We start from the raw sequence: 13,725 nt of genomic DNA on the forward strand, positions 1-13,725 counted from the left end.
CTTATAGAATAATTAGCTTTCCTTCATAAGTTTTGCCGATCCAAAATGTACTTTCCACGCCTGTTTGGGAGAAGCTCATTTGGATAATGCTAGACTTTCTCTCTATAGATCCCCTTAGGCAAAGAGATAGTGAATGATACAAATCATCCAATCAACTTTGGATAGTTGATAGTATGGTCAAAAATGCTCTAGAATTGTACTTTGACCTTTATTGTAAAGACTGACATTTTTTACTGTTAACTAGTTGTGAATATTTGTAATCACATTATTTTGGGGGTGCTTTTTAAACTGGGTTCCATGATAAGAAAGCATTCCTTCCTCACTTTCTCTTGTTTGCCATCTTCTCTCTCCCTAACCCAGCTGCCAGGGAAGACATTTGTCTTGTTTTACAATCTGGCCCTTTCACCCTCTTCCCCTACATGTCTCTCTTTCTCAATCCTGTTTGGCTTGGTTCATTTTTCACATGAGTGGCTTTCCCCTCTGTGTCCCCCCTCTGCTCTAGTCTCCTTGTGCTCAACACCAATAAAACACACACAACATAGGTAGGACAAGGTGCCAGGGCTCAGTGTGACAAACTGCTCACATACCGCTCAATAACCACAGCTGTAAATATTCCCTTGCCTACTTCCCCTTGGCTGGGAGCTGGTGATCATGGTATAAGAGTTGCTGGTTTGACCCAAAACAGCCTCACCGTTAGCACCCACTACCACAAGATGCATTTCTATAGGCTTTTGTGGCTTTGATTGTGTTGTATTTGTTTTTGCTGCATAATTTTACAAAACCAGAGTTGCAATATGAAGAAGGTAGTGAGCTTTGAAATCTATATTATATTATTAGTAAAGCACAGGAGACAAGATAGAACTGTCTTTCTCCCTCTCTCTCTTCACTCTGGCCCAGAGCAGCAGTTAGTGCTGGGAGGGGGGGGGGGGGGCTCCCAACCGATGACATAGGCAGGAGACAAGATGGAACTGTCTTCTGCCCCCCTCTTTCTTCACTCTGGACCAAAGAAGCAGTTGGTGCCGGGGGCGGGGGGGGGGGGGCATTTATTTTTTATTTATGCCTGAATTATTTATGCCTGAATAAGTCCCCAGCATGGGCACAATGTGTCATACGTTTGCATCAAACTGTGCAATCTTGAGCAAGTGAAGTTGAGTCCCTTATCTGTAAAACAAGAGGAGAGGTGACTTGCCTCAGATGTTTTTTGTGAATGCACAACTCCAAGGAGCCCCTGGTGTCGCAGCAGGTTAAACTGCTGAGCTGCTGAACTTACTGACCAAAAGGTTGGTCGTTCGAATCCAGGGAGCAGGGTGAGCTCTCGCTGTTGGCCCCAGCTTCTGCCAACCTAGCAGGTTGAAAACATGTAAATGTGAGTAGATCAATAGGTACTGCTCCAGCAGGAAGATAATGGCACTCCATGCAATCACGCTGGCCACATGACCTTAAGAGGTGTCTACAGACAACGCCGGCCCTTGGCTTAGAAATGGAGATGAGCACCAACCCCCTCAGAGTCAGACATGACTAGATTTAATGTCAAGGGAAAACCTTTACCTTTACAACCCCAATAGAACTGGACAACTGGACTACAGGCAGGGTTCAATTCCCATTCCCAAGACCCCACTCCATGGGCTTTCCATTGCAAGATTCAAATACCTGAATTTTCCTCTGTAGTTCCTCTCAAAATGGCATCTCAGTCACATCATGTCTCTTACCATCACTTTGAGAGGGTGATGATAAACAAAGGTATCAGTGATTTTAGATGCTGTTGTGTGGATGTCTGGGAGACATTCTGAACACTTCAGGAGTGCAAAAGGGGTGCTCAGAGGGTCCATTCAGATTAACAGGAGTAAAAAAACGGAGGTGACTTCAACCTTTTAAAGGCCACTACTTGCCAAAAGAGCCCCCTGGTAGTGCAGCAGGTTAAACCGCTGAGCTGCTGAACTTATTCACAGAAAAGTTGGCAGTTCGAATCCGGTGAGCAGGGATGAGCTCCCGCTGTTAGCCCCAGCTTCTGCCAACCTAGCAGTTTGAAAACATGCAAATGTAAGAATAGGTACCATCTTGGAGCGAAGGTAATGACCCTCCATGCAGTTATGCTGACCACATGATCTTGGAGGTGTCTACAGACAACGCTGGCTCTTCGGTTTAGAAATGGAGATGAGCACCACCACCCCCCGGGATGGACATGACTAGACTTAATGTCAGGGGAAAACTTTACCTTTACTACTTTCCAAAAGCAAGGCATTCTTAGCAGTGGTCTAAGGTATAAAATTCATATACTGTAGTTCTATCACCAATACTAAAATAAAGGCCTTTAAAAATTCAACAAGTTTCGTTACTTGCTTGGCTATCAGTTACTATTGTCCATTTTATACATGGTTTTGCCTAAGTTTTAAGAGGGGCAATTTTATGCTTTTGCATGTTATTGCACTGTTTGGTTCTGTTTGTTTTTTGGCTATCCATCAAAAGGCCCATAAGGCAGTTCAGGAACTTGCAAATACATTAAAATTGCATGCAGATTCATGCATTGATGCACACAAATGCACACATAAATGTAGATGTTGTGGAGGGCTGATTTTTCTACGCCACGGATGCTTGGCAAAAGGTATGTCCTAGCACTTCTCTCGTGAACAAATTCTGAGTAAAATGACTGGAGAGTGAAAAGGCCCAAGGAGTTTCTCTGACAAGAGGTAGTATAATCTATATACTCGCTCGTCCTCATGGGGAAGCAGGAGCAAGTTTGTTTTCTGCTGCCGTGGAGACTAGGATGCAAAACAATAGTTTCAAGCTACAAGAAAAGGGGATTCCACCTGAACATGAGAAAGAATTTCCTGACTGTGAGAGCTGTTCAGCAGTGGAACTCTCTGCCCCGGAATGTGTTGTGTTCTTTGGAAGCTTTTAAGCATAGGCTGGATGGCCATCTGTCAGGGGTGCTTTGAATGCGATTTTCCTGTTTCTTGGCAGGGGTTGGACTGGATGGCCCACGAAGTCTCTTCCAACTCAAGGATTCTATTATTCTACTAGCGTCCCCTGCCACGTGTTGCTGTGGCCCAGTCTGGTGATCTGGAAAATAAAGTAATAAGAAAGTGTTGGTTTCTAATATATGTAATTATTTTATGCTTGTGGGTAAACAGTTTGGTTCAATTTTATCGTTGGTAGGGTTTATTTATTTATTTACTATATTTGTATATTGCCCTTCTCAGCCTTTCAGGCAACTCAGGGTGATTGTAGGTGAACTGTAAATCCCAGCAACTACAACTCCCAAATGTCAAGGTCTATTTTCCCCAAACTCCATCTGTGTTCATATTTGGGCATATGGAGTATTTGTGCCAAGTTTGGTCCATTGCTTGAGTCCACAGTGCTCTCTGGGTGTAGGTAAACTATAACTCCAAAACTCAAGGTCAATGCCCACCATACCCTTCTACTGTTTTATGTTGGTCTTGGAAGTCCTGTGTGCCAAGTTTGGTTCAATTCCATCATTAGTGAAGTTCAAAATGCTCTTTGATTGTAGGTAAACTATAAATCCCAGCAACCTCAACTCCCAAATGACAAAATCAATTTTTTTGAGTGATGGTCACTTCTTGGGTTAGTAGGTGTCTTCTGGCCAAATTTGGCGAAAATTCATCCAGTGGTTTTTGAGTTATGTGAATTCCACAAATGAACATTACATTTTTATTTATATAGATTACTCTAAACAAGAGTCTGTGTGCAAAGAAGCAGGTACACAAACCACCAGAGTACCTCTGAAATATGCCTTTAGGAATATAATGCAGAGGATGTCATTGTGCTGGTGTGCTAAGCACCGAGGACTGCTTTCTTGTGGGAGGTGCACATCGCTAGCATGCTGCTATAGGGCACACTTCCAGTGCCTCTGCTTATGCTTTTAATCATGGCAAATGAATGTTTCCAAGCAGGCAGAAAAGATGCCCAGCTTTTTGTGTTCCTCTACTGGAGCCATCTCTGCTCTGCTATTAGTGCTGGTAATTGAGTCGCTTTTGTATGTGTGCTGTGTATGTTATTTTTTTTTAAAAAAAATGGCACATTTAATTGAAACAGAATTCAGAATCAGGACCCTGCGGGCTGCACTTGTTGAAAGAAGAAATAAAGATCGTTTGGGTCACCTCTTTTTGTAATTTGCGTTTAATAATCGTTCCAGGAGGTACATACAAAGGGAGAGGAGACATGAGAGGCAGCAACCCAGTGGGCTTCTCCCCACCTCCCCCTGCCTCACAGCCCTTTCAGTGGGAACGAGGGAGGCCTGAAAGAGAAGCTCCCTTTTCATCTGCTGGGTGGGACCACACTTGGATCTGCCAGCTCCAAAAGACAGAGGGTTAGTTCCCCTGGTGAGGGGCAAGGTAGCGCTGAGAGCTGGTAGCAGCAGTGAGGGAACAGCTCCCTGCTTTTCTGCGGTTATCTGAATCATGTTTTACATATATGGGCTCACTACAACCATAGCAGAAGCCTTGCTCTGTAGGGTCTGGCTCACACTTAGGGGCAGAGGTCATACCAGCTGATGCAGACTTTGGTTCTGATTGAAGTTTGAGTTGCAATGAATGTTTTTGTTGGCATTTATGGGCACTTCTCCTGCAGCTGTTGATGGGTGCTTTGTCCTCTTTGGATCTGGTCTGCACAGAAGACTAATACATCAGTTTGTGTCCTCAATGAGACTGAGTTTTTGTTTTCTAGATGGCCTGTATCACCCTGCCATAGCTAAGCAGAAGCTATACTGAATATTATGTTAAGAACGAAGGTGTGATGGTGGCAAGAAAGAGTTTCATTGGTCTTGCTCCGTATGAAGAAATAATTTTAATCAGCACTGATGTGGAATGAACATGTTCACCTCAAATACTAGTAAAGGTAAAGGTTTCCCCTGACTTTAAATCTAGTCGTGTCCAACTATAGGGGGTGGTGCTCATCTCCATTTCTAAGCCGAAGAGACGGTGTTGTCCGTAGACAACTCCAAGGTCACATGGCCAGCATGACTGCATGGAGCACCGCTACCTTCCCGCATAAGTGGTAACTCTTGATCTACTCATATTTGCATGTTTTTGAACTGCCAGGTTGGCAGAAGCTGGGCCTAACAGCGGGAGCTCACCCTGCTCCCTGGATTCGAAACTCCAACCTTTCAGTCACCAAGTTCAGCAGTTCAGCAGTTTAAGGCATCTAGTCCAGCATTTCTCAACCTGGGGGGTCTGGACCCCTAGAGATGTCATGAGGGGGTGTCAGAGGAGTCACCAAAGACCATCAGAAAACACTACTTCCTGTTGGTCATGGGGGTTCTGTGTGGGAAGTTTGACTCAATTCCATCATTGGTGGAGTTCAGAATGCTCTTTGATTATAGATGAACTATAAATCCCAGCAACTACAACTCCCAAATGACAAAATCAATCCCCTCAACCCCACCAGTATTCAGACCTGGGTGTATTGGGTATTTGAGCTAAATTTGGTCCAGTGAATGAAAATACATCCTGCTTATCAGATATTTACATTACGATTCATAACAGTAGCAAAATTACATTTATGAAGTAGCAATGAAAATAATTTTATGGTTGTGGGGTCACCCCAACATGAGGAACTGTATTAAGGGGTCGCGGCATTAGGAAGGTTGAGAAACACTGATCTCGTCAGTCCAGCATTCTATTCCCTCAAAGGCCAAGCAAATGCCTATCATGGGAGGCCCAAATACAAGAAACAAGCAAAATGTCATCCACTCCCTTGTGCTATTCAGCAAGGTATACTTTATCTGATACTGGAAGCAATATACACCCATCAGGAGCTATTGACACCCTTGTCCTCAATTTATTGCTCTAGTCATGACTTCTGCCACTTCATGTGACAGCAAATTCTAGTGTCATGCATTCATTTTCACATCTTGAGCTATTCAGTCCAACACAATTTGCAAAGAGAGAGATACTCATGACTAATATCATCTTGAAGTGAAGAGCATGATACTAACCCCTTACTCTATTTTAAATACTGTTTTAACCTTCCTATCTCTTCCTATCATTTCTTCCCTTATTTTTCTCTTCATCCCATTGCCTTCTTTATGTTTTAATTGTAATATAGTCATGCCCCCCCCCCCAGTTTCAACAATTTAATAAGCTACATAGCAGTGCATTCTTCTTCTGATTTCACTCATAACTAAATGAAGCCTACAGTGACAAAATCTCAGAATCCCTGAACTAAACAAGACTTCAGAGGCCATCTGTTTCCAGATGGTTTGCATCAACTCATCTCCTGGGTACATCTGTTAGCCTCCAGAGAAACAGAGTATGATAGAAGCCAATGGTATTATTGAACAGTGGTTCGGGAAGATGGAGCATGCTTTATTTATGTTAGTAAGAGGTTGTTGTTGGTTTTTTTTTTTTTTGCAACCAAGCCCTTCATTATTAACAGCGTAGCTTTAGTTGTTATCATCGGTTTTGTAATCCCCACCACTTATGTTATCATCTAATTTATCAACATGTATCAGAACAGGAAAGTTGAATCTTCCCATCTCTCTGAACACAGCTTCCAGTTTTACCTTATTTAACCTGCATCTCCCATCTCACAGAGATGGTTAGTGATTCTTGACTCATAGTTCTTGCCTATGGCCAGGAATGAGAACATCTGTTGGCTACATATGAACATAACCACCCAAGTTAACATTAAGCCCACAGCAATCTTTTGAAATGATTACACTTCTCTCGCAAGACTGGGATGGACTGACAAAGTGGATTCAACTTTTAGCATCCAGTAGCTATTACAGGGGGAAATCAGGCTAAGCCTAGAATTCCAGCATCATACTACAGAAGAGTCTCGCTTATCCAACCTTTGCTCATCCAACATTTTTTATTATCCAACGCAGTCTGCCTCCCACCTGGATCGACAGCTGTTTCAATACATTGTGATACTTAATTTAAAGTCTAGTCATGTCTGACTCTGAGGGCTGGTGCTCATCTCCATTTCTAAGCTGAAGAGTCGGCATTGTCCGTAGACACCTCCAAGGTCATGGCTGCATGGAGTGCCATTACCTTCCCACCAGAGGTGTACCTATTGATCTACTCACATTTGCATGTTTTCAAACTGCTAGGTTGACAGAAGCTAGGGCTGACAGCGGAAGCTCACGCCACTCCCGGATTCGAACCTGCGACCTTTCAGTCAACAAGTTGAGCAGCTCAGCAGTTTAACCCACTGCCCCATCAGTGGCTCCTAATACATTGCGATGTTTTGGTACTAAATTCGTAAATACAGTAATAGCTACATAACATTACTGTGTATTGAACTGCTTTTTCTGTCGATTTATTGTAAAACATGATGTTTTGGTACTTAATTTGTAAAATCATAATGTAATTTGATATTTAATAGGCTTTTCCTTAATCCCTCCTTATTGTCCAACATTTTCACTTTGCCAACATTCTGTCGACCTGTTTATGTTGGATAAGTGAGACTCTACTGTATTTAAAATATAGAGAATATAGAGGGTTTTAAACATTCACATGTGTAGCCTCAACTTTAAGTAATATTCAAGGGGTCCCCATGCTTATTCAAGGTTCATTAACTTTAGGAAGACTGGTGGCATGCCTGCGATACAAAATTAATTTATGCATATATACAGGCTGAGCAAAAGAGGAAGTCAACAATATAACACTGCTGCACTCCCACTGGATGTACAAGGAAACAAATGATGTATTTATTTATTCGCCATATTTATACACCGCCGTTCTCACTCTGAAAGGGACTCAGAGAAGCACACATAAAGGCACAACTTAATGCCATGCAACACATATTCACAAAATAAAACATATACATTAAACCAGCCGCTAAAACATTTCAACAATTAAAATCATTAAAATCACATAATCCAATGTTGTAGTCCAGTCTATTCCAGTTATCATTGCATCATTCCACATTCACATTTTGCACTGATATATTACACAAATGCTTGTTCCTACATCCATGTTTTTAGTTTTTTCCTGAAGGTTAGGAGGCAGGGGGCTGATCTGATGTCACTACGGAGAGAGTTCCACAATCGAGGGGCCACCACTGAGAAGCCCCGTCTCTCATCCTCACCAATTGCACCTGCGAGGGAGGTGGGACCAAGAGCAGGGCGTCCCCAGACCATCTTAATCTCCAAGATGGTTCATAGAGGCAGATAAGTTTGGATAGATAAACTAGGCCGGACCCATTTAGGGCCTTCTAGACTAAAGCACAGTAGCAGACTGGCAGCCAGTGGAGCTGATGTAACTGGAGTTGTATGCTCCCTGTACCCCACCGGATTAACTATAATGTCACTGGATTAACTATAAGCAGGAAAGACAGGTCTCTGGCCCCTTTTGTGTTTAGAATCTAGATGTTGGCTATGATTCTGCATCAGCAGATGTAGATGAGATGCAGCTGCTTCATGAGTTAGAAGTGATACAGCAATACAGCAATGGGCATCTACAGAGATTCCAGGAGACTTTCAGAAGTCCAGAAACATATAAACCCACGTTTATCTACTGCTTCACTACTCCCAAACCCTTTCACTCCAGAAATGGCCAGGTTTGAAAGGCTGCTCAGGGAGTCTTGATGGAAAAATTGTGATTGGTAAAGAATTCTGCTCTCTCCTATGAACAAAAAAGTGAGATGTACTATGTAGGTCCAATCTATGTCCCTGTAATTCAATAACAGATTGCCGCCCAACATGATTAAATTATTGTTACTGTTATATTTCAAAAGTCTGTGTTTTTGCAAGGGTGGCCACCTCAATTATGGCAAAGGAAGCACCAAAACTAGATATGTTTCATGTTATATTGCCTATTATGTAAAAGAAATGGTTATACAACAGGGGGAAATATGGTAATATTCCCTTTTCTGCCCTAACACAGACACATAATTTTCTATTTGCTGTATGAAATTGTGGCAATGGAAGCTTTCCTTCCATTGCAAATGTTTATCTATTTTTTAAATATGAGAATGCTTGAAATATTTTCCACAAAAAACAAAAAAACCCCACATTTTGCTCAAAAATGCTTTCATTGCATTTTTGGGTTGTATCTGCCATTCACAAATCATTGATAGATATCTGTTCCACATCACTCACACTATAATGTTGAGCAGGTATTTGCTTTCAGTTTGAAAGGACTCTGGGGGCCCGTCCAGACAGTACCTTTATCCCAGGAGCTTCCGCAGCAAAGAGGAGGGTGGCCAGATGCCATTCCCTGAAAACATGGAAGCAATCACTACAAAAGGTAAAAAATGCAAGATTTCCAGGTGTGGGAATATCACAGTTTTGAGCTAAATATCAGCATCTTCCATTGTCTGTATGTCCCTGCAATTGAAAATCCCACAATTTTTTTATCTAGATTTGTTCCCGGGTTTTAGATATTTGTTCCTGATTGGTCGTTTTCTATAAAGAAGGTGACACTTGAGTAGAAGGCAAAAACTTTGTGTGCCAGAAACTTCATGAGACGTGTGGAGGACACAGTATTTTTGGCCATGACAAAAAATGGAACTTTTGCAATGATTCTCATATCCAGACTTCCATGTACCTGCATATCCGCATATCGGGGATTAAAAAAAAACGCCGAACCAGTTTTAATATGTCTTGATGTATTGTTATTGCTGTCTCGCTAATTTTTGATTTTGATTTTGATAATCTTGATTTGCTGTTTTGATTTTTGATTTGCATTGTTATTACTTGTTATGTTTTCTATTGTATTGTGTTTTATGGCTTCGGCCTGTGTAAGCCGCATCGAGTCCTTCGGGAGATGCTCGCGGGGTACAAATAAAGTTAATAATAATAATAATAATAAGTCCTGTGGTGGCCATCTTGGGAGCCTCTAAAACTCACAGCAAAGCGTCCAGTTTGGACAACGGAGGCAGAAATCTCAGGACCAACAGGTCTGTATGTGAACCTCTTTCGAAGTCCCAGGATTTTTTTTGCTCCTGTTTAAAACCCGCTATTTAGTGCAGTCTTGAAGTTCCCTGAGAAGAAAATTAGGATGGTGTGGACTGGCTAAGCTATACTGCTATTTGTAGGCACTCAGGAATGGTTCTTCTGTGTAAAGCATAGGACAATCTATTGGCAGTCAACAAATGAGAGTGTTACAAAATATAATAGTTAACTTTTTTTAGTTACTAGAGAGGTTTTAAGAATGGCACATGCCTATGGTTACCCCTGTGGCTAACTATAGACATGTACTATTCTATGGCTATTACTTGTCCAGCTTTCATAAGTATACATAGAAAAATTATACTCTTACAGCATCCTATATCAGATGAGAAACTGCTGAAGAAATACAAAAGTGTACTTCAACATCCAGCAAGAGCTGTTTTATAGTCATTAAGTAGTTGTTCCTTTCAGGAACCACCTTTCATTTCAGAATATTGCATCCTCCTGGCTCCCAACAGTCTCAAAGAACAAGTAGTACTACCTAAGCCTCAGGGAAAGAAAGACAGAAAAGCAATGAAGTTCCAAAACGCCAACATATATCACAACACCCATTCCTGCGTTAGTGTTGTACCATTACCCTTAGACAGATCCCCCCCCCTTTCAAGATTCTTGCACTACTATAAGAAGCCTTGTTTTAAATAAGCACATGGAGATGCACACTTGCCATAGACACAGGTGGGAGAAGGCACAGCAATGGTATATATGCAGTGTGTATATACAGACACACGCAATCTGGCCCCTGCTCCCTCTGCTCTCTTCTGATGCTCCCATCTGTCTGCTGTATAATTCCTTGCTAAAGTCACTTTCCTCTCTGCAGCCCCCAGGCCTGGGTGCAAAGATCTGCCCCCTCCTTCCTTCCAGCAGTCCGGTGGGCTTGTGAACATGTGTTTCTGGGAGGCAGACACCAGCTGGCTGGGGGTATATTTGCATATTCAGCTAAAAGTGCCAGAGCTGAGCTGGGAATGCCTGGAGGAATCCGTGGCAAGATGGAGAGAAGTGGGAAGCTTTTGGTCAGCTAGAGGTCAAGTGGAACAGATTTACGAACGAGTGGCCAGATGGCAAGTGAGCATAGAGGGGGGAAGGGGCTCAAACTTTTGAACCAGATAAATAAAACTGTTAAGTCAACAGCTGATCAATGGGCTACATAGAGAGTACAAGTTTTCTCTGAAGATGTGGAAAATAGATACTATGGAGCCTTCACAGCAGGCCTATGGTTTATATGTTTTGTTCATGGACATAATTCTTGCCATTCTGGTAGAGATACCACAGGGGAGTTGTGGAATGGGTGGGCTCACGTAGTCAGATCTAGATATAAGAAAACTTAGGCTAAATCAAATGAAAGACCTTGATCACACATTCTGTTCACTCAATGGTCAGCCAATGGCCTCTGGGACGGCCACAAGCAGAGACACACACCCTGCCGCTAACACTGAAATTAAAAAGTGTTGGGCCGGGTGTCCAACATCTTTCATCTAGCTAACTGGGCACCAACCCTGCAATCCACTTGAGAGAAGAGTTGATTGCCACTGTATGGGTACCACCACTACTAGTAGAGGACATTCATAGTTGTGTTAGTAGGCGTTGGCCTCCTATAGAACCATATGATTCCATATGATTTACAATTTGCCCTTTGTAAACAGAACACAAAGAGAGAAAGTGCTGTTTGCTTTTGTTTTTCAGGTATTTTTTAGCCTATTGCTCTTTCTCTCTTCCCATGATACGCTTCCATGGCTCACAAAATGTTCATCCAACACGACCCATTTTTCTTCCCATACTATTGGCTGCTACTGCTAGATGCCTGGTTCTTATTTGTTTCCCAGCTTCCATAAGAGATTTTTCTTTTAGTCGAACTACAACGGATCTATTGTGGGATATGGACATCTATCTGGTTGCTGACAGAGACACTTGCGGTAGTTCTTCTTCCCTTCCCCCAATTACTCTTCATCTCCAGCTAGAAAATAAAACATTTGAGCAAATTATTTGAGCACAATCATGGGAGTCTAAGCAGAAAACCTCTTCCCATCCCCAACTGAAGTTCAATGAGAAACAGCTGATGAATATGTATTGTCGAAGGCTTTCATGGCTGGAATTACTGGGTTGTTGTAGATTTTTTGTGTTATATGGTCATATTCTAGAAGTATTCCCTCCTGACGTTTATAAATCCAATTTATAAACACAATTTTTCTAGTTTCCAACAGACCTCACAACCTCTGAGGATGCCTGCCACAGATGCAGGTGAAACGTTAGGAGAGAATGCTTCTAGAACATGGCCATATAGCCCAAAAAACCGACAACAACCAAGCTGATGAATATTTTCCAGTGGATTTACACACAGGCTAGGATGTAGAAAAGCAGGCTGGATGGGGCTTAATAGGATGTAAAGATGAGGAACAGAACAGGTTTGTGACAAGGGTCTCTCACAGGCAGCTACAATCCATTCGAGGCCCTGCTCTTGGTCCCACCTCCATCTCAGATGCATTTGACGGGAATGAGAGACAGGGACTTCTCAGTGGTGACCCCTTGGCTATGGAATACCCTTTCTGGGAATATTAGATCAGCCTCCTCCCTCTTAACATTTTGCAAAAAGGTTAAAACCTAGCTTTTCGAGCAAGCATTTGCAAATGCATTGTAATCAGGCAACGACAGACCATGGAACGAATGATGATGCGATGGAGTGGTGATTTCAGTAAGGAGATGCTAAGGATTTATGTTTTTATTGACTTTTTATGAATTTGTGTTTTATATGCTAACATTTTAATTGTATTTATATGTTTGGGGGGCATCGAATTGTGCCGAATGCAAACTGCTTTGAGTTGCCTTCGGGCTGAGAAAGGTATAAATATGGTAAATAAATAAATAAATATTTTGATTCTGATACTATATTTTCTGTATTTTGAAAAGTGAACTATGCCTCACCCTAGAATATCAGAGGCATGAAAAAAACACGGCAATATGCACTGTGTTCATGCTTGAATAATTGCATAGCTTAGACATTTCTTCACATATTTGGCTTTGAATATACTGTTTGTAGAACTACTAATACCTAACTTTGGCCATATTGTGATGACGACCCTTTACAATGCTGGAGGCAGTAGAAAAAGTGGAAGGTTTGGATTCCAATTAAAAGAAAAGAGGTTCTATTTAAACACCAGGAATAATTATTTGCTGTTAAGAGTTGTTTGGTGATGGAATGAACTGCTTTGGAGGGTGACAGATCCTCCATACTTGAATGTTTTTCAATAGAGCTTGGTGGATGGTCAGTATACAATAAAGTTGACTTCATGGCAAATAACAACAAATATCCTGCCAGCATTGTTGGTTCCCACTATCTTTGGGAAGTAACATGGCTATTCCTGTGAATGTTGTTACAGTGGATGGCACCAGATCAAACAAATGGAAATCCACAGAACACGTGATATATCTGCTACATGAGGACTATATGTCATGTTTCCGATGAACTAGACTATGAGGACATATATCAAAACAAATGAATTTGTCTTTGAAGTGACACAGTTTTTGCTGCTGCAACAGATTGAACATAGGTAGCATTCTGGAATTTGATAAAGAAATGAGAAACTTACACAGTGCTTAACAGACATAGTATCATAATGACTTAACACAGAGAAACACTATTCTGCATATACTTACTTGAAAGTACAGTTGGCTCTCCAAGTACATTTGATTTTTGCGGATTTGATTATTCATCAGTTTGATGAAAATTGTTCTCTATAGGAATCTCTTGGCACTTCTATGCATTCAGCATCCAATAAAAATGTTGGAGAACCTGGAAATTCCTAGATAGGTGTTTTCTT

General features: G+C 41.7%; 1 long non-coding RNA gene across 2 annotated transcripts in view; it reads right to left on the reverse strand.

Annotated features, from left to right (window-relative positions):
• Positions 1 to 1,502: 1,502 nt before the first annotated feature.
• Positions 1,503 to 13,725, reverse strand: part of LOC132761818 (uncharacterized) — a 43,326-nt gene continuing 31,103 nt past the window's right edge. For both annotated transcript variants that reach the window (XR_009629987.2, XR_010908992.1), the window contains one exon: positions 1,503 to 3,060. This is a non-coding gene — a long non-coding RNA (uncharacterized lncRNA). The remainder of the gene's footprint in view (positions 3,061 to 13,725) is intronic.

The sequence above is a fragment of the Anolis sagrei genome, chromosome 1 (assembly GCF_037176765.1).
Source record: "Anolis sagrei isolate rAnoSag1 chromosome 1, rAnoSag1.mat, whole genome shotgun sequence".
In the NCBI taxonomy this organism is placed as follows: Eukaryota; Metazoa; Chordata; class Lepidosauria; order Squamata; family Dactyloidae; genus Anolis; species Anolis sagrei.